The sequence below is a fragment of the Ixodes scapularis genome, unplaced genomic scaffold (assembly GCF_016920785.2).
Source record: "Ixodes scapularis isolate PalLabHiFi unplaced genomic scaffold, ASM1692078v2 PGA_scaffold0__279_contigs__length_252992795, whole genome shotgun sequence".
Taxonomy (NCBI): Eukaryota; Metazoa; Arthropoda; class Arachnida; order Ixodida; family Ixodidae; genus Ixodes; species Ixodes scapularis.
Window position 1 is genome coordinate 168,546,622 of NW_024609835.1, and position 25,863 is coordinate 168,572,484.

The 25,863-nt window shown below is 44.5% G+C and overlaps 1 pseudogene; it reads right to left on the minus strand.

The window, feature by feature from the left end:
* Nucleotides 1-13,829: 13,829 nt before the first annotated feature.
* On the minus strand, nucleotides 13,830-23,502 carry LOC115330899 (annotated as a pseudogene).
* Nucleotides 23,503-25,863: the final 2,361 nt, after the last annotated feature.

Sequence of the window (25,863 nt, forward strand, 5' to 3'; positions counted from 1 at the left end):
CAGCCCCCATGATCTGTCCAGCTTAGGACGGCGGAGACGGCGCCCAGCCAGACCAGACGCGGCATTTTTTTTTTTGTTAAGAGTCTGTAGGCCAATTTTTGTTATTAGTCCGACTTTAGCCTTAAAGGGGGCGGAGTGTGGGACCACGTGTTCCCTGTCTCCCTATCTAGGCCTAGCACACGCAGGCCGTGGGGACAGCTATGGTAGCTGACTCCCGGATACGGGGCAAAGCTTCCTGGATATAGGACACGGCTGCATTACTCGAAGAGGGCGGTGTCTACCTCCCTTTTTTGGGTGAATATGCCTCTGGCGCACCCTTGGGAATGATTGCGCGGGATAGGCAAAGCCGCACACCCCGGGCGCGTCCATTTTCCGTGGGCTAGATAAGCCGGCCACGAACGGCGGCCGGGCCTTTCTTGTTTGGGGGAGGCTCTCTTCTCGAGGCTCTTTCTTTTTGCGCTTCACCCTCGTCCCACGAATCTGCCTAAAACGGCAGCGGGGGATCCCTCCAGGTGAATCTGTTTAATACGACAGCACCGACACTTTGTCGTTTTTTTAATCTATTAGTTTTTCGACGGGCGCAGCGTGGTGGCGCAGGAGCCAATAAAACCCGTTTCTTCAGAATTCTTGTGTCTTGGAGTGATTCCTCTCCCCGGAGCCCACGGCAGCCCTCGGAAGGACCCGGCCGTAGCAGTCCTTTACATGAGCTACGAAGTGGAATGAACCTCGTGGTGCGGTAAGGTAAGTGGAATTCCACAATGAATACCAATATAATAATGCACCTGGAATACCATAAAGCCTTCTTAACAGTTCAGGTTTGTAAACAACCAGACAACATGTTAATTGATAACATTCAAGCATCAAAAAGTCTATATTCCTTGAGTTTTTATTCATCACAGTGTGTATCCATTTATGGCGTGTTCGAGTTAACCTCATATAGGAATCTAAACACTGATTTCACTTCCACAAAAACTAACGACCAAGACGTCTTTCCATGCGTTCGAAAAAGTAATACGTTTACACAAAGAATCTGTTTGATTTATCAACATGTTTTGTGACTATTCATCTAACGTATATTAAAGCGCATTTTCATGGGAGCATGCAACCTCAGGAGCCGCGTAAGCACAAAATCTGTAGGTCTGTCGGTCCGTAGCAACTAAGGAAATCATCAACCGGTGTCCGGGATCGATCCCGCACAGCGGCGTGGAAGTCGAGTGCTTTGCTGACTGAACTACGGACCCAGCACGCAGGAACGGGACGAGCAGAAGCAGGTAGAGTGAGAAAGCGCGCGGAGCAGAGAGGGGTGAGAATGGCAAGAAAGATAGGAGCCGAAACAGCTGGTGTAAAAATAGTGCGAGGACCGAGGAAGAGTGGAAATTTCAGGAAATGCGCTTCCCCGCTCTCGGAGAAGATTTAGCGCAAAGGCTTTAGATCTGGGCGGTGCTCAGGGGAAGCGCGGACAGCGTCCTAAAGAAACGATTGCGTGGCGTAATCTGTTTTCATACAAAGCCCTGGCTTAGGCACCATCTCAACTTGAGCACCACCCACCCCAGGCATTGAAAAATCCTGCCCTAGTCACCCAGAGCCAGATCCCAGCGAGGGAGGCATCCTGCGGGGTGTTTAAGGTTTTTCAGCCACGTCATTGCTTGATGGTAAGTCTGGATGGTACAAGTCGCCTCATCCAGGTACATGTCGAACTTTCTCAAACCGAATAATTTCATTTCATTTCATTTATTTGTACCTCACAAGCGCCCCAAGGGGGCATACATGAGGGGGGAAATTCAACAGTATACAAGGAAAACAGAACAGTGAAAATATGAACACACATCATGCAAAAAAACAAACAATATAATGAAAACACGTGGAAAACATACATTTCAATTTACGCAGTATTGAGCACACGCATTTTTAAATTCGTCGACATTTGCTAAAGTTACAATGTTGGCTGGAAGTTTGTTCCAGTCGGAAATTGCCAACTGTAGAGGTGACGTCTGGAAAAGTTTAGTATGTGATGTTTGTAGTAATACCTTATGCTGATGGTAAAATCGAGGAAAAATACGGTGTGGCGGCTTTAATAGTTTAAGCTTGAGGAGTGGGTTATTATAATAGATGTTATGGACGAAGGTTAGCCTAGAAAGTTTTCTTCTGATAGAGAGGAGTGGCAAGTCAGCTTTTTCTTTCAGTTGAGATACGCTGGAGTGTCGAGAGTAATCTTTGTAAATAAATCTGCTTGCCCTATTCTGAATTGACTCTATTTGTTGAATAAGGTAGTCTTGACAAGGATTCCATATGATAGAGGCATACTCTAATTGAGACCGAACATATGACTTGTAAGCGAGTAAACGAACGTCCGGAGGTGCCAGATATAAATTTCGTCTTAGAAAACCTAATGACCTACTAGCCTTGCTAGCCACATAATTTACATGGTCCTGCCAGTGTAGGTTCTCGCTCAAAATAACTCCTAGATATTTGTACTTATTTACTTTCTCAATTGATAAATGTCCTATTGAGTAGTTGAAACTTACAGTGGATTTTTTTGTGGAGAAGCTCATAAATTTAGATTTTGAGGTATTGATGTTCATTTGCCAGCGGTCGCACCATAAAGAGAGGGCGTCTAAGTCATGCTGTAGTGAGAGACAGTCGGTCTGGTTTTTTACAGTTCTATAAATAACGCAGTCGTCTGCAAAGAGTCTGACTGTAGAGGAAATGCTAGTGGCAATATCATTAATATAGATAAGGAATAACAAGGGGCCCAAAACCGATCCCTGAGGAACTCCAGACTTCACATTAATACTAGAAGAAACATTACAATGAAAAGAAACTGCCTGTGTTCTGTTGGTCAAAAATTCCCGAATCCAGTTAATTAAAGAACTATCAATATTAAGACACTCGAGTTTTTTTTAAGTAGGCGTTTATGTGGCACGCGGTCGAACGCCTTAGAAAAATCAATAAAAATAGTGTCAGTTTGAAAGCGCGAATGTATGTTTGTGTGTAGATCTGTTAATAATTCAAAAAGTTGGGTTTCGCAAGACCGGTTCTTCTGAAAGCCATGCTGATTTATGAAAATGAAACCATTGTCTACAAGAAAGTTCATTATATGAGTGTACAGAACATGCTCAAGAATCTTGCATGGGACACTGGTGAGAGATATCGGTCGATAATTACAAAACAACGATTTACTACCAGATTTGTAAACTGGAGTGACGATTGCATGTTTCCAGTCATGCGGTATAATGCTCTGGTCTAAGGATTGTTGATAAAGCTGTGCAAGAAGAAGCCCGGCATATGGCTGTGTAAGTTTTAGTAGCTTGGAACTGATGCTGTCGGCTCCAGGAGAAGACTGGAGGGGCAGGTTTTGTATTATATTGTTAATACCATCCGGGTCAATTTTAATCTTCGATAATAAAGAGTGGTTGTGTGCCAAATCACACTGGGGCAGCGGGTAAGACTCTTCGGTAAAAACATCTCCGAAGTACTCATTAAATTTGTTTGCACACTTCGTTGGTGACATTACATTTCCATGCTGGACTAAGAAACAATTAGGAATTGTGTCTTTAGGTGGGCTAATTATTTTCCAAAATTTCTTGGGATTTTTTTGCATCAAGTTTTTTAGACCATTGCCGTAAAAGTTGGATTTTGCGACCTTGGTTTCACGTTTGCACAGCTTAGCCTGAGTATCGTACTGAGACCATAATTCGTCAGCATCCCGAGATTGTGCCTTTTTGAAGAGACGTCTTTTGGTGTTCAGCATTTTTTTCAGGGATTTCGTGAACCACGGCTTTTCCGATGCATCAGGTATAGTAATTTTTGGAACAAATGTAGCAAGTATGTCTTTAAGCTTATTTTTTATCCTTTGCCAATTCTCTTCTACTGACCTAGAAAAGAAATCGCAGTTAAATTCGCCAATAAAAGTTTCTAAAACACTGTTTATGCCAACAATGTTTGCCTTAGAGAAGTCGTGAATTTCCTTGGACTGTAAGGGAGCATTTCTTATAGATATACTGAAGTTAATCAAGACAGCCACGTGGTCACTGATCTTGTCAAGACACGTGACCTTTTTTAAATATTCTGGCACAGAAGTGAACAATAAATCTAAAATTGCATCGTCCCGAGTGGGTTTAAGTACTACTTGGGTCAGGCAGAATGCTTGCGAGATGTTTAGAAAGGCGGATGTAAGCGAATTGTTGCGACATTCGTCAGACACATTAACAGTGGTCCATTCAATCCCGGGAAAGTTAAAGTCACCTCCAAGAAAAACAGGCAAGCTTGGATACCGAGAGGTAACATTTCCAATAGAGGTATACAGGTCATCAACGAAATCAGACAAAGAGTTCGGCGGTCGATAGCATGCACCTACTAAAATGAAAGAGGAAGCAACCTTCACACACACCCAGATTATTTCAATGTTGTCATCCATTAGAATGGGAACAGCGGGCAAATTTCTTTTGACAGCAATAAGGACTCCACCGCCACGTGACTGTATCCTATCTTTTCTAAAAATCACAAAGTCATGGTTGAGTACTAACTCATTATTCAGTATATTATCAGAAAGCCAAGTCTCCGTTCCTAACACGACGTCGGGGTTGCACATTGCAATTGTATCAGCGAGAGCATCTTGTTTAGATAGTATGCTCCGAAAGTTGGCAAGAAAAAAGGACAAATCATGAGACGTACTCTTTTTCTTTTTTAGTCAGTTTGTAATTCGGCTTGGAATAGACCGTTGCGACTCAACAACGGTGTCTGTTTGGGTATCGTACAAAAACACCTTGTCATTCATAAAAAGTTTATCAAACACTAGACGGACGCGTGATTGGGGACTACGATGCGTTTTTGCGTAATCCCAAAGCTTTCTGCGTGCTTCACGGATCAATGGCGAGTGGTCTTCCTCAATCCATACCTTAGGAGATTCTAGGTTTTTCAACTTGTGTGCGTTTTCTAGAATCGATTGCTTACTTTTGAAGCTAAGAAATCTTACAATGATGAGGCGGGGGAAGTTTGCGTTCTTTCTACCTGCCCGATGGGCTCTTTCAATTACACCTGCCTCTATATCTAAGTGTTCTTTGACAAAGCAAGTTATTATTTCTTCAGATCTGGCCCAGGTTTCCCTGGGTTCCTCTGGAATGCCTTTGAATACAAGATTATTCCAGCGGATACGGTTATCAAGAGCGTTGAGGTCGCTCGCAAGGTTTAGTGTAGTTTCAGTGTTTAACGATATTGATTCGACTTTTTCTTCCAGCAAGCGGAGGTCTTGAGAGACTCTAGTAACTTCTTCATTAGTTCCCGACAATTCCTCAACCTTTCTTTCAAGACTCGTGACCCTTTCGCTTAATTCACCGACCCCTATTGTGATCGCGCTAAGCTTTGACAGACTTTCTTGGTGGTTTAACTCAGTCTTTAGGAGGAGAGCTTCCAGCTTCTCTTGCAACGTAGCGAGAGTTGGCTGGTCGGGAGCATTCTTGGGGCCGGGGTTCATTTCTACGTCTCCGGACAAAATGAGGAGTGAGCATACCAACGCGAGTGCAAACACAACTCTGATCGACGGAACAACAGCAAGAACTCGCGGACAGAATAAAAAACGTTTCAACTTTACACATTTGCGGGTGCTAGAAGGGAGGAAACATCCTATTCTTTCTCGATAAACACAAACATCGACACCCATGATTTGCCAACACGCACTGTACAAACAAAAGTAGAACACTGGGATTTGCGGCCTGGTAGTATGACAAATTCTACTCAAGAAAAGAGTAAGCGTGCACTCTCACCTGCAAGTGTGGAAGACAAGATTAGCTTTCCAGCCAAGCGAGTGGCCGCAAATCCCAGACGATGAAGGCTTGACGAGCCTTTTGTGCAGTCACGTAAGCACGTGACACGGGGGTGTAGAACTAGCAGACAATTAGAGTCCGAGCGGCGTGAAGCGGTCGTAACGGGAACCAGTTGGCTCCGTAAATCCGTTGAGCAGGGTGCTGAGTGCCGTCGAATGCCACGTAAAAGGACAGCACGATGCGGCAACGATGTAGACGCTTGTGCTTCACTTTGGGCTCGAGATAACTCGTTGATGAAACTGCAAGTGTGGAAGACAAGATTAGCTTTCCAGCCAAGCGAGTGGCCGCAAATCCCCTTTTTCGTTACCGTATCGTTACATTCGGCGGCGGTAAGAGTATGACTCGCGAATGCAACGGACCGGAACTTGGCGTTATGTTCCTGGAGTAGTATTGCTCCTATACCACAGAATGTCAAGCTGCGATTGATACGCGAACATACGGTCACATCGGCGATAATTCCAGTCTTCTGTTCGCAACGCGCATCACTGCCCTCACGATGTTTCTGCTATGTTGCTGACACGCGGAAATAGAAAACCAGGTTGATGGTCATTTGGCACTCGGCATCAGGGAATAGAGCCGAACGCGGCACAGAAGACGCGCAACGCCCGGCAGCAAAGCCTGCCTGTCTTGGACGCAGTTTCCGCGAGTTGCATAACGTCTTGAACATCGTAACATCGTTCCGCGTGGTTCCGCAATCCGGAGACTGCCATCTTAGGCGAGCGAAAGTAGCGCTGCTTGCACTGCTCCGGAACTCTGCTTTTTATAACGGCTTCGTTTGCTCGATTAACAAAATTAAGGGTAAAAAGGTCATTGAAACCGAGATGTTCCGCATGTTTGGACTGGGAAACGGAATTACAGCTGCTTCGCTGCCGTTGAAGTTCAATTAACGAAATAGCGTTGCTGCATCTCAGACATCATCTGGTTCCGCGTGTGCGTCTGGTGTCGGACTAACGACGACGACAACCCATAGACAGCCTCGAGAACAGAGCGCGTGCAATTATGGAACTGATGGCCTACCCCAACTAGCTGCCGATGCCCGGTCTGCACTAAGAGCACATCTCGTGTAAATACTTGTACATAGATTAAAGAGCACTAGTAACGTCTCTAATAATGTCTAGCAATGGCGACGAGTACCGAACCAGCCTCTGAAGTCCACGGACGCAACTCCGAGCCTGCGGTGATGACGTACCAAGTACCTCAGTTCGACGAGACGAACGATAAGTGGACTTCGTATATTATCCGCATTGAGTCCTACTTCGAGGGAAACGGCATCGTGGACGATGTAAAGAAGAGAGCGCTTCTCGTTTCGGCACTGGGCTCAAGAGAAATCGACGTCTTGAGCGGGCGTTGCGCGCCAAGAAAGGTTAAAGAATTAATCTACTCTCAAGCGATTGAAATTCTCGAAGAATTTGACGCACCGAGACCGAACGAGATAGCTGAAAGCTTCGAATTTTTCACGAGGGTTCAGAAAGAGGAAGAGTCGGCTCAGGAATTCATCGTGGAACTTCGGCAGCTGGCCGATAAATGCAACTTCGGCGACATGTTAGACCGCATGCTACGAGACAAGATAGTGTGCGGAATTCGAAATATCGACGTTCAGAAGGCACTACTTTCCAGGCCCAAGTTGAGATTGCAGGAAACTGAGAACATCGTGCTGGCGGCGGAGGCGGCGAGACAAAGTGTCAAGCTCATGAAGCCTTCAGACGTGAAGTCAGAGCCGGAACTGCACAAACTGGTGGATAAGCAACGTTGAAAGTAGTGAAAGCGCACAATAAAGACGAATACGAAGACGGAGAGGCAAACAGGACGAGCTCTCCGTCTTCGTATTCGTCTTTATTGTGCGCTTTCACTACTTTCAACATGCATAACCAACTCGCCTGCATCGCCACATTAGGTAAGCAACGACCGGGACCGTCACGCCAGTACAGCAAGGAAGAACGTGGACCATCGCTAGCGTGCGAACGGTGCGGCAACAAGGAACACTCCGAGATGGCTTGCACGTTCAAGAATGCGAAGTGTTTCCAGTGAGGAAAAAAGGGACACCTCGCACTAATGTGTCGCTTTAAGGGCAAGCGACAACAGAGGACGTTCGCACTAACCGAAAACTCTGCTGAGGACGGTGACACAGCATTCTCCTCGCAACTGCTGTCGCTCGCTGAAACAAAATCCGATCGGGGAGAACAAGATCGTCGGTCCAGTACGGCGCAAGCTCTGTTGGGGCGGAGTCGACATTATCATGGAGATCGACACGGGATCCCCTGTGTGCTTGATATCCTGGGACGTTTACAACCAGCACAGAAAGAGTTGGCCAAGACTGGAGAAGTCAACCCTGAAGTTGTCTTGCTACTTGGGGCCACTGCCGATTGCCGGTAAGCTCACGCTACCTGTTTCGTATGCCGACAAGACTGCCACAGCGTCGATGACTGTATACTTCGCCGACCAGGACCATGTTTGTGTGACCGAGACCTGATCCAAGCACTAAACAACTTGGGAACTTCTGTTCTCAGTGTGTCCAACTCGAAAAGCCAATGTAAAGGGGAGGATCTGGATAAAATCTTGACCGAGTACGAAGAGGTATTTGAGCCAACGCTAGGACTGTTCGAGATTCCACCCGCACACCTGTATGTCAAGGAGGGTCGGTTCCAAAGTTCTTCAGGGCTAGACCTCTTTCGTATGTTATGAGGGACAAGGTTTCTGACGAGCTCGACAGGCTAGTGAAGAACGGCGTTCTGTCTCCGGTGGCACACTCAGAGTGGGCAACCCCGATCGTGCCGGTTACGAAGAAGGACGGATCAGTCAGAATTAGCGGCGATTACAAGCTAACCGTGAACGCGGCATGCGTTACAGAGCAGTATCCGCTGCCTGTGATTAATGACCTCTTCGCCGCTCTCAACGAGGGAGACGTGTACAGCACGCTGGATTTTCGCGACGCTTACAATCAGATTCCCCTTGACGAAGAGGCTAAGAAACTGACGGTTATCAATACCCATCGAAGATTGTTTTGTTACAACCGTCTGCCGTTTGGGGTGTCTTCCGCGCCCGCTATTTTTCAGCGTACTATGGAGACTATGCTGAAGGGTATTCCAGGCGTGCAGGCGTATTTGGATGATGTCCTGGTGGCAAAAAAGAAAGAAGATGGTGGAAAGGGCCTCAAGGCGGTTCTGAGGCGCTTCCGAGAAAACGGCGTCAAGTTAAGGAAGGACAAGTGCACCTTCCGGATGCCCGAAGTCTTCTACCTGGGACACAAGATCAGCAGCGACGGACTGCAGCCTCTGGAGAAGAACCTGGATGCTGTGATGAAGGCTCCAAGTTCTAAGAACGTAAGCGAATTACGTTCCTACATCGGGCTTCTAACATACTACGGCAAGTTTCTTCCGAACATGGCTGCGTTGCTCGCTCCGTTCTAGGACCTTCTAGCCAAGGATCACCCGCTGGACCTGGGGTCCGGAGCAGCAAGAATCGTTCGAGAAGTCCAAACAAGCACTGCGACAAGCAAAGATGCTCACGCACTTGGACCCAGCGAAGCCATTGCGCCTGGAGTGCGACGCGTCGCCGTACGGAATAGGAGCGGTGTTGTCGCATCGCGTTGGAAACATAAACAAGCCAATTGGGTTCCGATCCCGAAGACTGTCAAAGGCCGAGAGAAACTACTCTCAACTCGAGCGTGAAGCATTGGCGTTGGTGTTCGTAGTGTCTAGGTTCCGCGACTATCTGCTTGGTCGATCGTTTATTTTAGTCACAGATCAGAAGCCTTTGGTTGGACTGTTTCGTGAGGACCGCCCGACACCAGTCATGGCCGCGGCTCGGATCCAGCGCTGGTCTTTGCTACTGGGAGCTTACAGCTACAAGATAGAGTATAAGCCTGGGCCAGACAACCAAAACGCCGACGCACTCAGTCGACTTCCACTAGAGACTCCCGAGGAAGTGAACGATGAGTTACCTGAGTATGTACATTCGCTTCAACAGCTCGACAATACTGATCTTTCATCACAAGTGCTTCGCCAACTAACTTTGAAGGATGAGGTCCTCAGTACGGTGAAGTCCTACATTCTCGAAGGTTGGCCTCGGGAGAGGAAAGCGTCTGATCCATGCATGCAAGGGTATTTTACTAGGAGGCTAGAAATGACCGTGGTCCAAGGTCTTATCTACTGGGGCCACCGAGTCATTGTTCCTGAGTCCGCACGAGACCAGATGCTGCAGCTTCTGCACGAGACGCACCAGGGTGCCTCAGCAATGAAGTCTGTCGCACGTACAATCATGTGGTGGCTTGGACTTGACGGTGAGATAGAACGTCTGGCGAGGGATTGCCACACCTGTGTACAAGCAAGTTCGATGCCGCCGGCGAAGGCTTTTGTTAATTGGCCCTTGACTCAGGAGAACTGGTCGCGTGTTCACCTGAATTTCGCTGGTCCAGTAAACGGTGCGATGATCTTGGTTGCTGTGGATTCGCACTCGAAGTGGATAGAGGCAATTGCTATGCAACATGCCACGACCGAGTCCACAATCACGGCACTACGCGAGATTTTCAGCCGGTTTGGCATACCGAGAACCATCGTGAGTGACAGTGGCACTCAGTTTACATCCGAAGCGTTTGCCATGTTTTTGTCCAACAACAACGTGAAACACTTGCGCACAGCTCCTTACCACCCGCAATCGAACGGCCTCGCGGAGAGAGCCGTACGCACAATCAAGGAGGGCCTCAAAAAACTTCAGACCGGTAATTTGTCTATGCGCCTTGCAAAGATGCTATTCATCTACCATAGGACGCCTCTGGAGGACGCAAGATCTCCGTCCCAGCGGCTTTTAGGATACAAAATCCGCTACCGCCTGGATACCTGCCTTCCGCCTCCTGTCTCTTTTCCTCTCTGTTCTGAGGGAGATACTGCGAGTAAGCTTTGCCCTGGCGACTCCGTCTGGGCACGCAACTTCGGTGAAGGGGAAAAGTGGCCTCAGGGGACAGTTAAAGAAACAACGGGTTCCCGCATGATCACGGTCAAGACGTCAGCAGGAGAGCTGAAACGGCACTTAGACCAAATTCGTCCAAGAGAGAGCACGGCACCTGCGCCACCGGTGAGCAAGACGCCTGAACCACCCGATCAAGATGCAGCCTCACCAGCGCAGTCTGACGCAGCGGAAGACGCGGCCGTCCCAGCTCTTCGGCGGTCGACAAGACCTAAGCAACCTGTTGACCAATATTCACCTTAAGGAGGCAGGAATGCTGAATCTCAGACATCATCTGGTTCCGCGTGTGCGTCTGATGTCGGACTAACGACGACGACAGCCCACAGACAGCCTCGAGAACAACGTGCGAGCAATCATGGAACTGATGGCCTACCCCAACTAGCTGCCGATGCCCGGTCTGTACTAAGAGCACATCTCGTGTAAATACTTCTACATAGATTAAAGAGCACTAGTAACGTCTCTAATAATGTCTAGCAAGCGTTTATTAGAAAAACGCGTGCGACGTGCTCGAAAAACGAAACCGAAAGAAGAGGGGGCGAGAGGGCGGAACCTTTCTCCCGTCTGCCTGGAGAAGGAGAAAAACGGCTCGTTCCCCCCTCCATTTCGTGTCCCTTTGAGGGCACGTCAGAAGAGGAAGACGCGCGGTTGCTACCTGTGTTCTACTTTTTTACATACTGTGTAAGCTTACGGGCACTCTAGTTTGAATAAATGCGAAGTTAAACAGGGTATTGCTGAAGAATCATGCAAGTGGTTTCTAGCTATTTTTAGCCTTCATTACCAACGCGGGAAGTGGTGTTCGATGCTGTAGTAATACGATAAAAATCTTGTGATGCGTCTTCATCGTCGTCATCGGGCGCAATCATTATCATCGTTGATGGCTCATGCTGCCCGAGAGGGCAGCGCGAGTCAGTTCAGACAAACACCGTAGTGACTAGTCGCAGGGTCTCTGTGTTTTTCACGATACCACTATTACAGCATTCCCATTATTTATAATGTGAAAGTTAAATCTGGAAGTTTGAGCACGATGTATTTCTCTTGGTGACGACATTGCAATAAACCAATGAAGAACCGAAACCGCAAGTGCGCGCAAGCACCACGGACGATGCTCGATGTTGGTGAGGAAGCCGGAAATTCACTCCGAAGATTCACGGGTGCTGCAGACGAAGATGTGAGAGAGAGCTACGTACCACATCGCACAAAAAGCAGACCAGACACGTGTACTTTTGCATCCAGTCCTGCCTCTGGACACTAATAACGTCATTCTACCAAAGCCGCTATCATAACGTCATACTTTTGTTTCCTAGTCACTGGCATCCACTCAATACAGCCTTTAAGTGCCGTTCACACATATGCAACCGAGTAAGACCGAGAGAGACCAGACCAGTTTTTAAGCCACTTGCGACGTCTTAGGACCTGAGCTGGTTCTAAGACGTCGCAAGAGGCTTAAAAACCGATCTGGTCTCTCTCGGTCTTACTCGGTTGGATATATGTGAACGGGCATTTAGTTTGATCATTTTTTCAGTGCCCGTCTAAGTGGTCTCCTATTTACTTCTGCTTTTGAGTCCCCCCCCCCCCCCCCCCCCCCCTTCGACTTCATTTTCAATACCTATAAAAATAGAGGATGACTTAGACTCCTCTCCTTCATAACTTTTCTCCCTTTCCTTTTAATATTCTGTGTTTCTGGTTCATAGGGTTCTTCTTCTTCCGCTCTCATTTGGCGGTTTTAGAATAGTGCACGAAAAAGCTTTGCGTAAGCAAATACTGTCGTCGCCACGGAAGTATGCGGCGAACACTTACCACGTTATTCGCTTTGCGTGCGCTACTTTTCGAAATTAACGTGCGTACGCAAAAAAGTGTTTGCGTTTCTCCGAAAAGGATTCGTGAAGCGCAGGAAGCTCAGTAGAGACAAGACAAGCACAGTTAAAAAACATGGCGGCTGCCAGGACTGCGGCGGCGACCGCTTTGGCGGTCGTCTTGAGCGCGACGTCGGCGGCCTCCTTGCGACTGCGATTTTCAATACAGGACGAAATTGCACCCCTACGGGAGGTGCACGTCACAAACGCTTTAGAAGGCCCAGCAAGGTGGGTAACAATCGCCAGCACCTTGCTGCTTGCGACGCGCGTATGTTTCTCGATGAAAGCAGCGAAGGTACGATGTGCGAAGGTCGGTACACGAGGCCTCTTTCCGAGGCGGCGCAAGCGGTCGGACACCACCGGTCGACCGTTCACGTTCTATTTTCAAATCTTAACATCTAAAATGTTACATAGAATAATATATATATATATATATATATATATATATATTAGTTTTCACAAGTTACAGCATATTGTGTGTGAAATAAAAATTGTTACACTACATCCTGGTAGCGTTGCAGGCGCAAGAGTATTGTGTTTTGGCGTCGCGGCGGCGAAACGCCATCTTAAAACCGTATTGTGCAGCGTGCGCTAACGCAAGCGGTAACTTTCTCGCTAGCGTGCGCTACAATTGTGTAGGTTATCCTAAAGCTCCATTTAGGAAAACCTTTTTCACCTCGACGGAACAATGCATTTTAGCTTAAGCCGTAAGGCTAAATCCACCCTTCTATTTGTTTATAACTTAAGCTCTTTCTCTCCTCTTCGGCTTTATATGTTTGTTACACTGTAATTAAAAGTTGATTTCTTGTATTAATTTTTGAGATTAGAAAGTTAGACCTCCTTCAATGGATGTTTGTCTCCGTCAAAGTTATTGATATTTTTACGATTTAATTTCTAAAATGATTTTCGTTTTTTTTGCCATTAGTATAAGGATCCTCAGGTTTATTATCTGGAAAGACGAGAAATAAATACACTGAAAAGTGTCTGTACAATCTTTTTATTTTGTGTACGAAAATGGATACCTGACGCTGATCAGAGTGCGTTCAATTAACCCTTTAAGCTTCGAAGAATTTGCATTTGTTGACATATGTTACCTTATTGAACGTATCTTTTTATTCAATATAGTTTACAGCATCTTCATAACACCTTAATCAGCCGAAGTTTCCAAATTTGCTTTCACTTAAACAAACAATTAGTGAGTGGTGGTTAGTTTTGTGGTATTGCTTGGTTCGATTACGACGGCCGCGCTTTAGGCTTTCTTCTTTTTACTCTTCCTCCTTTCCTGTTTTATAAGCGTTTATTAAATCCTTGATTTGTTTCTTATTTTGTTTAAAAAACTTTGTTGGGTACCTGAAATAGACAAGAAACAAATGTAGTCTTACCTGGTGGAGAAATTATCTCTGCCGCCCTCCCCTTTTAGTTTAGCGTTCAAGTATTCTTGTAACTTTGCACTACATATTAGGAATGCACTATCCAGGTTTATTCATGATGAAGGTAACCATGAAAAAAGCTTCAGGCAGCCAGTTAAAGTTTAAACAAAGACATCTTTGTAATTAAAAACGAAGATATCATTTCAATTAAAGTTTAAACAACATTACGCTGCTGAGTGCACCATCCAAGAAATACCACATAAAATTGGCATGGTGTAGCTTAAAAAGTTATGAACTGGTAATAAAAATTTACGTTTATAAGTTCTATAATGCGGTGAAAAGCCCATGTAACGGTCTTTTTTTTTTTTACCAAATAATTCCCGATGGCACAAACTTATAGTTTTTGTACACCACATCTTTTAATGCTCTGGTCACACTATAAACTCGGTAACCTATAGAGTAACTTCGAAAGACGAGTACGGTATAACATAAACATTGCAGTGGCAGTCGATTTGATGTTTAAATTATTTTCGTCAAGACTCTACGTTTCATGGCCCAAATTGAAAGCGACAAAGACGATATATAAGTTACTTGAATGGCCACCGGCGCGTAACCTCTAGGAAGTAACCTATAAAATGCGCGGTAAACGATATTGTCCCTACTGACTCAAATGTCTACATCTTTTTCGTTAAAAAACAAGAAAACAAAATGGAGGAAGAAAGGGGGGGGGGGAGGGAAGGCGTATCAGAGGGAGAGTGAGTTCAGCGAATTCTGAAACTATGTCTTGTCACCACAACACGTGCTCTCGACTTCATCGGCGCCACGCCATCGGCAAATCGGCGCTTTCGCAGGTGGGCACACCGTTGGCTTGCTCGCGCGGTCATGGTGGTGACGGCACTTGAGGTACTCTGTCCTTTCGTGCGGCCTTCCATCATACTACGCGCTCCTGAGGGTCACCAGGGACACTCCAACAAAAAAAGGACGTCTGGAGAATCTGAATGTATGGTTTACCTCGGGGAAGCTGCTTAGTTAACGACTTGTTCCCCGCTGCTGAAATCTGGCTTTCGTCAACACGGATTATTGGCGCACGGAATGTAGGGTACCTTGGGTGAGTAGATTTTTCATCCCCTCCTCAGACGCGATTGGCTAAAGCTACTTTCTAAGCTTCGCTGGTGGAACTTCAGTCTGCTGCGGGAACATAGTGGTATATGCCACGACTTTAGCTTTTTGTTTATATCTGGGGCGAAGACCAGTTCTGTTGTGTTTGGCATTTTCCGTTTCTATGCATGCGCACATGATATCTAGACTCATATCTTCGTCGCCGTCAAGTGTTGTGTTCACCTTATGTAAAAAATATGTTTTGCCTTGGCTGGCGGGAAATTGTATTGGCTTCCTAAAATCCATTGAACTGTTTTTCTTAAGTTTTATGATTTGCTACTGCACAATTTCAGGTGTTTCAGTCGGCTGTGCAGGTTTTTTTACTATCACGGTGTTTGGCGGGATTTTATTGCACAAGGACGTCAGAATATTTCGGGCCCAGTACACTTCCAGTAATACATTTATTTGTTCTTCCGCAACATGCATCAATAAAAAAAACACGATGTTTGTTAGGGTAACTATCTACATCATGTAGCTAAAAAAAACACAAAAAACATAGCAAAAAAAAATTAAGATAAGTTCAGAAGGGGTCAAGTGTTCACCAACAGTGGGCGGTGGACCTTGTTTAGAAACATACACGGCTGAATTCATGCCAGAGTAGGGATATGAGTGGGAAGTGTACTCCAGTTCGCTTGTGATTTTTGCTCGTAAATATTTTGACGTGTACGGCGTTTGTGTAGGCTGGATTGATTATTATGTCGTGGCTTAAATAGGACAAATTTGATGCGCGAGAACAGTTTAATTCGAGCTGTTGTTGGTAAAGAAAAGCCCTCGTTTGAATAAATTGTTTGCTTCAATAGTACTTCTTTGGTAGTTTATACATATTAATCAAGAATAATCCATTTCACCTAAAAAAAGAAGAAAAATAGCTTCACGAATTTATGCAGTACCCCTTTCCGCACGCTCTTACCGTAGAAATGTTTGTATTTTACATGGAAACACGCGCGGCACCATTCAGCACTTATAATTCTGTTTACGTGTGCCACTTTCTGAATGTTCGACATGTCCTTAAAACTTAAAAGCCCCAAGCGCTTAGTAAATACATTTCCTTATGTTCATTTTTTCAGGCTACAGGAGACCGAGAAAACTGCGGTTCAGGATCCAAGATCGGGAGAACTCGCACCCGAAGTGCTTCCTGTACCCGTGATGAAGGCATCGTGATGTGTCACGCAGTCCATTACGCCACGCACTTCCACCACCCTCTGCATGGGATTTATACATCAAGAGCTATTTTGCTTTTAGTACAGTGACTCCGAAAGATTGGTGAATAAAAAAACTTAAGAACCTGCAGTGTGATGAGTTATAGACACCACTTTCAAGGCCCGTTCACACGCTTGCGTTTGGCTACGACCGCGTGAGATAAAACCGGTTTTTAAGCATCTTGGGGAGAGGGGGGGGGGGGGGGGGGTTACGACCGGCTGCATTGCTGCGCAGCCGGTCGCAGGAGGCTTAAAAACCGGTCTTGTCTCACTCGGTCATAGTCAAACGCAAATGTGTGAACGGCCCCTTAAGGTAACCCGTATATTTCGGATAGTCACTATATTATATGTTCACACCATAGTACACTGTTTTTATTTTTTTTTATTTCAGGAGATTGAATTTTGTGGCCGTCGCGTGTTTGTGCTGACTTTGGTTAAGTATTAAAGTATAACTTTTTGTAACCACCGAGTGGTGACTGCTTTGGCGTTTTGAATCCTGTCGAATGAAATGACCACGTTTACTGCGATATATTTTTCGTCCCATTTAAAAATAAAGTGGGTGGGATGCGAGACGCTAGCCTCAGAGAGCTCGTCCGAGGCTAGTGTGTCACGTCTCAGGCACTTTATTTTTGTAAGGAAGAAGTCTGTGATGAGGCAGCCGAGCTCACCGTTTAAAGAGAGGTTACAACTAATGGCGAAAAGTAGAAGCAAACCATCTTACCCTCTAAAATATCTCCAAGCATGTAGCCTATACTAATAGTTACAAAGATTCAGGTTACGATGGACCTTATAAAATAGACTCATACTAAAATTCGAAAATGTGCACCTACACCATAGATTACCGAGCTTAGAGTGTACTATTATTAGGACTTGTTGTTTACTTACAAAATAGAGTTAAATTATTAGCAGTAAAAATGATGCAGGAAACAGTTCCTACCCTAAGTATTCCAGATTTTCAGTACCTGCCAGGACTTTTAATTGCTAAATGAATTCCCTAATTTGCTTCATTTCTTATTCACCGTTTCATTATTTAACTTTGTGCTTTTATACTAACTAATCAGGACGATTTAACGCCAAGAGGAGATAAGGGTCAAAGTAAAAAAGGATAATTAAATATCCTGTCACCTCAAATTCACAAAATGTGGTTTGCAGTGTTACAGTGAAAATTCACAAATAGCGTTTGCAGCATCTCACGGGTTTCAAGTGGAGACGGGTTCGGTAGCAAGTTATCGCTAGCTGATCTTACATCGTCGCATTACCCAAGGGTCAAGAGGTAGAAAGGCGCACCGCACTCCGCTCCTATGGTGTGCGGCTTTTTGTTTTTTTGTTTTCTAAGTTCCGGTATGGCACTCTAGACATCCTAACATCGTGATTGAGAAACCCACAGAAAAAAAGTTTGGTATTCCAAATTATTGAAACTGGTGCCATAAATATAGAATTTCATCTTCTAATTATTGCATTTTATCGATTCTGACTAACTTTCAATCTTCAAGTTGCGAAACACTAGGAATGAATCATCTATTACTTAAGAAATTAACTCATTAGAAAATTTATATTCGAAACGTGTACTTTGCGGATCCTCTTTTTATGATTACGCTAATAATTCTGTGACCCTATGCCAGATGAAATACCGTTCAATCTTTGAAAAAGTAAAGATACAATATTTATGAGAAGAACGTTAGTATGAATAATCAAGATTAAGCCAATTATAAATATTGCATCTCATTAATATCCTAATTAAATAAATGCCGTTCGCTCGTAGGTGTACGGAATATTCAGTAAGATGCTTAATGACTGCATTGCCTTCTTTACCGTTATTTATTAAACACATTTAATGCGACGTTTTTGTTTTCTGATTTGGTTCAAATTTGGCGCACTTTTAAGCAGTGGGTGACATTCTGGAGAAAATCCCAGTTGTTATTTAGTGATGACGCATAAAGAGTAATATTTAACGTTTAATTAATGGTTGGAAGAAACGTGTTGCTCTCGCAGGTATAAATTCAGTTATAATTAGATTGAAAATCCACATACACAAGTTGAAAAAACGCTCTCCTGTATTCGCTTAAGATTTTCCCCTTCTTATTCAATTGATTATAAAACTTTATGCAAGAGCGACGCACGCGTTGCATATAATAACGAGTAGAGTAAGGCCCTTGTGTGTGTACTTCGGCAAGATACAAGCACAGTGATACAGTCGGCTGGAATTCTATAAGTCCAAATTCTGCATTCGTCTTGACCACAAATGCGTCTCATGCATCATTGCTCAAAATAACTAAATTGCCTGTGCTTCTATCGCCAGACGACACTTTAACGTTATCATGACGGAATGTCCGCAAACATCCAGTCACTCTTGTTATTGTGCTGAGGACATGCAACACACCTTTGGCATTCAATTTCCCAATAAAGTGTCGTAAGAGAGAAAAATTCTCGACGAAATATATAAACCGAAATAGGTTTTGCTAAAACATTATAAATGTGTTTCTAACAATTACTCTCTACTCAGACTATAATCTCCTCACGAAACCAAGCTACAAAAATACGAAGTAATGCTGGCATGCATGTAAACATTATAATTATATTTTAAATATGTATAAATTGAAGCAGGGCTTTCGCCCGCGACTGTTTGGGAATCGGCCCGGAAGTGTCTTGTGGCCTGCGAGGTCCCGTTCATACATGCATCGAGCGCTGCATGCGCCATGAATAATGACTTTTCGTCGTCGATTCAATTACACCGAAAAAGTAGCGCTGCTCGTAGGAATGTCTTAACATAATTTAATTGGCACTAATCAGTTTTATTTTAAATATATAAATGTCTCGTATTTCGTACCGTTAAGACGAAAGTATTATTTTATACGCCTTTTTAGCCGCCATCGTATGGGAGCTGCTACCTTAGGATCACGTGACTCGGCCGTTATAAGGTGCTTCATCTCGTCACTCTGCCCTCCCCTCCTCTGCTTTACAACGGCGTTGTATTCGAGTTTTTTCTTCACGTTTCACCGTGTTTCTCACCTTACATTGTAAGGTGTCGTCCGAGGCTTACATTTACTACCCAATTGCGTGCAATTATTACCTTTAGCAGTTAACTTTGTAACACGTTTTGCGTAATTTCACCGCCGGCGTACCGGAAGGTGTGAGGAGGTAGGGGGCACAAAAATGAGCCTTAGCCCTGTGGCACATTGAGCCCAATTAATATGACAACTCAGGTTTGCTCAAACAATAGTGGCAAGACCTTGGAAATAGCGGCAGTAGCGCAATGTATATTTATATTCAAGCGTTAAATATCTTAAGAAAACCGACTAAATACATCAGCGAAAGGATCAACTTTGTATGTTTCCTGAAAGCACCCTGTTTTGACTTCTTAACAAATCGAAAACAGATGCTTTTTATTGTATGGGACCACTCGAATTGTGGAGATAGGTAGCGAACGCTTAGCATACATTTTATGAGATTCTAGGTATATTTTAACGTCTACATCATAGGGTTTGTTTGCACGTGACATTACATAAAAATGTGTTAGACTGTGTTAATTGTTTTTGCGATACAAACAATCGCTTGCTCAATTTTTTTTTTTTTTTTACGAATTTAAATAAACTGTACACCGTGCTCGCTCTCATGTCCGTTGTCGTTCTGGCCGTTAACAAATCTCTTAAGACAAAATCCAATTATATCAACACAAAAGTCAGAACTACGCCGGTGAAAAACTCACAGACACCTTGAGAGTGCCTAAGGGCGGTAATATGTGATGCAGAAAAGAAGCCGTCTGAGTGGAAATCACCCGGGTGCAGCGCTGTCGATGTTGTATAGCTATTTAGTTTTTGCGGCTGGTAACCCCGAAATGAACAAAGCGCATCTGTTTTAATAAAGATCTGCATACAAAGGTCCATGAAAGGGTGCGCTTAGCATTTGACTTCAGCCAAACATGCCGATAATCACTTCCCTAGATCGCTTTAATTTTATTCGGCTAGCATTACGCAAGACAAATGTCATACATCTCTTGACGCAATATAAATGTCATAAATGTCATAAATGTATTCACATCCTGACTAAGCCAATATGTGAAAAATAGTTTACTTTCTAATGAAATATTGTAAAATGCTGATAATTAATACTTTAGCAGAACCAACACTTAATGAAATTTCCCACCTCAACCTAGGTTGGACAATCTAAATATTTAACGAGGCAATATTACATTTTCTTTAATCACGTGCGTTATTACAGCAGAAACTTCTAGTTTCTAAAGACAAACAATGGATGTACGCGAATATAAAGTTGTAATAAGTGAGCCTGCGAGTAGTTCCTCGCGATTCAGCACATTATTACTCAGGTTGACGACCTGCCCTTTTACTACGTATCTATAAAGTAGTCTTTTCATGCTTCTTTAGCTAGTGTCAGCGGGCACTGCTGTAGACGATGGTAATCCTGACTGTACACCATGTTTTTCGTTTTGCAACTGAACCTGACCAGAATTAACGACGAACATCAGCAGATACGTCATTAAGTATTTCTGAAGAAGTCAGCAGTGACTCGAAACAACTTTGTAGTCCTCAACGTAGCTCAGCTCCACTTATTAATTGGTTGTATGCTACAACAAACACAATTTTCTCACAAAATTAAGCGGAACTAATTTAAGACACCTATACAGCTGCGAGTGCGCCAAAAACCGAAACCAATTTAATTGAAACCACCCAATGGCCGCGGGTTGGCCAGCGCTTTCTCTCTGCGGCCGGGTAATTACTGATATCAAAAAGGCTGTACTTCTATAAAAATCGTCAGGAAAGCAATAACTACCTAATGAAAAGATTTTTTCTCAAGTCATATTAAATTCGGATCATTCCCAAGTAATTTGAGCGACATAGTGACAATTTTGTTCTTGATTTCTTGTTTTGTTGACAAATTTCAACGTCTTTGCGACATGGTAATATTTTAAATCTTCAAATTACACAAGGTAAAAACTACGCCATCCTTACTTTTAGGCTTTTCCTGCCCTAAAATATTTTAACCATCTCCGCCTTCCCCGCCCTATATTGACCCTTGACATTTCAGGGGTGGGCTATCTGGCAGCCACACTAACATGAGTTTCAGACCTCCGAACTACGGCATCACGCTCTGCATTATTTCTTTGTGAGTGTAGGAACCGACCAGATCGAACCTTCGATTTTTTGTACGCAATAAAATGTTAACCTCTAATTTGATTATTTCAAGCAGCTGCTTGGAACAGACAGTTTGCCGTAATATTCACCTGTCAAAACCGAAACCACCTACCCTTTGGTGTCTGATTTTTATGCATACCATTTTTTAGTGTCACTGAATCTATTCATTCTATCAAAGTACTATATTTTGCTCCTTATAAAATCACAATTGAAGTAACATACATTCTTACCTGCAATAGTCATAGCACTCGTCTCTGTATTCAAAATTATTTCCGTTTCCATTAGTTCCTTTATAAACAAATTGTGCACAATGGTTTGTCGTATTATTATAGTACCATCGTTCAAATTTTCGTGTCCCGATCCGGGATTTTGTTCCTGCCAGCATCTAGCTCGTGTTTGATCTGTGGAAATGTGTGATATTTCAATTATTAATTTATGTAGCAAACGAGAAAGGCTTTTTTTAATAAATTTCCCAACATATTGGTAGGAGTGTCATTGCTGATCGAGTTTAAGAAAATGTATGTCATTAACTTCCGTTCCTGCGGTTATAGCTTCATGAAATAACATTACCCACTAACATTTCATAATATGTTTATCATGTCTTAAATACTCGCTACTTTTAAAGCAAGAAAAAATATGAAAACAAAATTGCAAGATGACTTTAAAAAGTGTTCGCATTCAATGCATAAAAACAAAGAAAAGTAGAAAAAAGCGTAGGTTTATGATATATGATTGAACAAGAAACTGGGCATGACTGTAAACCTGAGACTGGGGCAGAAAAGAGAACACAACAGAAGGTAGAAAGAGAGGAGACTGGGATTGAGCGTTGTTGGTTATAAAAAATTTAGCGAGCTAAAACGATGGTAATTATCCAGGAACATACGTAAGATATATGTGTGGTCACGTACGCACGCAACGACACAGCCGCTCCCGAGAGAACTTTTCACCTCGAAAGGCCCCTGAGAGCTTCGTATTACCTTACCCGACTCAGGTGCTGCGTCGTTGGCGGATGTTGCCGCACGCTTACATCAGTTCCGCGCAATACTCATTACATAACGTTGGATAATATCCTGGCAATGTCACCATTGCACAGCGGACACTGTTTTCTCGTCTGGCTGCCGTATTGCCTCGCGATTGCACCACTTCACGCCACCCGCGAGGTAACCCTTCGCACGAGGGTATTAAAGAATACGGCGGGAGACGACACAGGAGATTACTTGAAAACAGCAGTCGGGACAGACGCCGACATCGCGTCTTCATTGTTATTTTAAATTTTGCCAAGTTACAATCAGTTAACTAAATAAAAGTTAGTGTTCTTAGCAACCGTTCCAGACCACTTTAACTTCCGAGTTAAAGCATGTAGGAAGGCGAGCTGGTTAAGGATAGACATACTAATTCTGGAGCTAGGGGACAAAAAGGGACGGACAGACACAAAACTCCCACGAAACTCCGACGTCGGAGTTTCGTGAGTTTCGTGTCTGTCCGTGCCTTTTTGTCCCCTAGCTCCAGGGTTACTATGTCTATGTTTAACTTCCGAGTCCGATCTGGAACAACCCAAGACTCTCTATATGCATGGACGTAATTTCTAAGTTAGATGAAGGCCGACTTCCTTTATCTTTAGTTAAGCCGCCTTTAGTCCACGTGTGAGACTTCATAAAAATAGTGTAGAGAGATGTGATTGTAAGACTTTTTAACTCGTCAACGGCGATAGCGGTATTTTTTCAAACGATCAGCAAGAAGTGATTCCAGTAACTGAGATATTTCCGTATTTTTATTCCGTCGAACAATAAATAAATATACTTACTTGGCCGGCAATATTCGATGCAGTCTCCCATGGAAGGAAAGAAATTGTCGCCGCTTTCGTAGCACTTGGTAATGGTGAATTTTTTACACCTCGTCGTATCTTTGTCATAATGGTATCGGACCAGGTTGCGGCCACACTCCGGAAGTGTAGTATTCGGGACGCTTTGGCAAAGCTCTTTTGACATTCCATTCCGGGAATTTGAAGTTACTACTGAAAGATGCAGAGATAAAGTACTTGAACTGAAAGGTGTTTTATGTCTGGTACATGTGTCTTTCACGTGAAGTGGTGTAGTTTTATTTTAGTTCTCAATTTATTGACATAATGTGGAACGAGAACCAACTAGCCCAAGCATACCTTTTAGCAAGTTACGAGGACATACACGTATAGTCACATACTAAATAGATGCGTCTAAAAATATGAGAGAAAATATAGATTTATATTACTATTACAAATCAGATTGCAGATATGCATCTAAAATATTATATCACTATTAAAATATTCGCGTATGAGATGTTGAGATAAAATACATATTTCTATTACTATTACAAATAATGTTACGGAATCAGCAACAAGCCAGGTTTCAGTTGCCTTCCAGTAGCCAGACAAAGACAATTAAAAGACATGGGTTAATCAACACAAATGTTGTCATGGGTGTTATGCCGTATTTAGTACAAGGTTATCATGTGATAATTAGCAAACAAAAGCAGATAGACCGACACGCGGCGTGGCTCCGCTTACCAACCTGGCCGGGAGGCCGGGCATGCACCGAAGATATATGTGGACAGAAGCGGCCAGGCTCTCCGTGTTTTCGCCAATGCGTGGTGTGGCGTGCGCTCGTTGATGACGTTGTAGAGACTCTTCTAGCCTTATTTGTGCGTCGTATTTCCTGCCAACGTATGTCGCATGTTATGTCCGACTCTTTGAGCTCGCTACCCGAGCCTGAAGAGAAGTGGTATCGACGCAAACTGTGCATGGACGGCGTTGCCTTCGACGATCCGTACGCCATAAACAAGGCCTGCTGGAGCTCCAACGTGAACTTGCTGCCACCAACGTTGATTGCTCACGTCGTCGTTTGTCAAGAAATTTAGCCGAGCCAGTTCACGGCCGACATGGTGCAGGCGTATAAGTTTCGCGAGGTCGACGATTACCTCGAGGCGATTTCCGCTCGGCTGGAGGGATCAGCAGACTGTGGGTCGGCAAAGTGTACTTATTAATTGATTAAGTACAGACAGTGTCCTTCAATGATATTTTAATGCGAAAGCATCAAACTGTCCTATTGAGCGAGCCGACGTCATCAGCCGCGCCAAACGGCAGATAAATTCCCGAAGCCGCGATCTGAGCCATCCCAGCTTTGAAGCCACGCAGAAAACAACGCAAATCGGCAGTGATATTGTCACGGGTGGTGACCAGGAAAACAAGAAATAAACAGGAAGAAATAGACGTTTAATGCGGCGAACTGGTGCCAAAAATAAAAGGGTACAAAAGATAATAACAGAGCGTCGCGGGCGTCGCGGGCGTCGCGGGCGTCGAAGTCGGCGTTGCAGCAGAGTCGAACGCTGGGGCGAAAACTGACTCCGCTCGCCTTGCGGAATCCCTTATGTAAGTACACTCGTCGGTTTCTGGATCGTTCGGCGTAGAAGGTTCGGCGCGTAGAACATTCTAACCTCACCACCAGTGTCTATGAGGGCTTCAATTTTGAGTCCATCAATTTCAACACCCACAGAAGTTGGGCCATCTTTAGATGAATTATTATCGCAGTTTGATTGTGCAGTTTGACCTCCCTTGAGAGCGGAGGTTGTGGGTTTTCGTTTGACGTCGGTTTTGACACGGCGGCGGAATTGAGGGGCGACATGGAGCGTTGCGTCTTGAGTAAGGAGACGGCGATCGGCCACTGCGGTTGTTACGCTGCGAAAGGGGGCTGAAGGCTGGTAGTCAAAGGAACGACTTTAGTCATCGGCAGAGTAACGTGAGTGAGGTTGAGAGAAGCGACGGTATTCAGGGACATCCATGCGATGGCGGCAGTAGCGAGCGATGGGAAAGGGCAAGCAACAGTGGAAGCAGATGGGTAGCTTGTCATCAGTGCTCCAAATGTCCCTTCTTCGAAATGGTGGGTGGGTTAGTGACGCTGGGGCGGCTTGATAAATACGAGGGCTAGGTAGTACTGCCGGGAGTCATGAGACCGGGAGCATAAGAGTGGCAGGGGGGACGATGGACGAGCATATGCGGGATTTGGCAGTCTGAATGATCCAAGCACATCACGAATTTCGTCCTTGACGTCTTTTTGGACACTGAGCCTGAAGGCGGGGTTTGGTCACGTCAAGACGTGCACGGCTCTGGTCAAGAAATGAACGCAGCTCTTCACGTACGATGTTGCGAATCAGTGCCGGAAAGTCGACAATGGCAATAGATGGAAGCGATACCTCTGGAAGGCTTGCAAGCGGAGAATTTGGGATGCGTGCCCTAGGCAGCTCTTCGTACTTCTTGCACTCACCGCTAAGGTCTTAAAATTTCGTGCGTTACTTTAGGGCGACGATAAAGAGGAGGT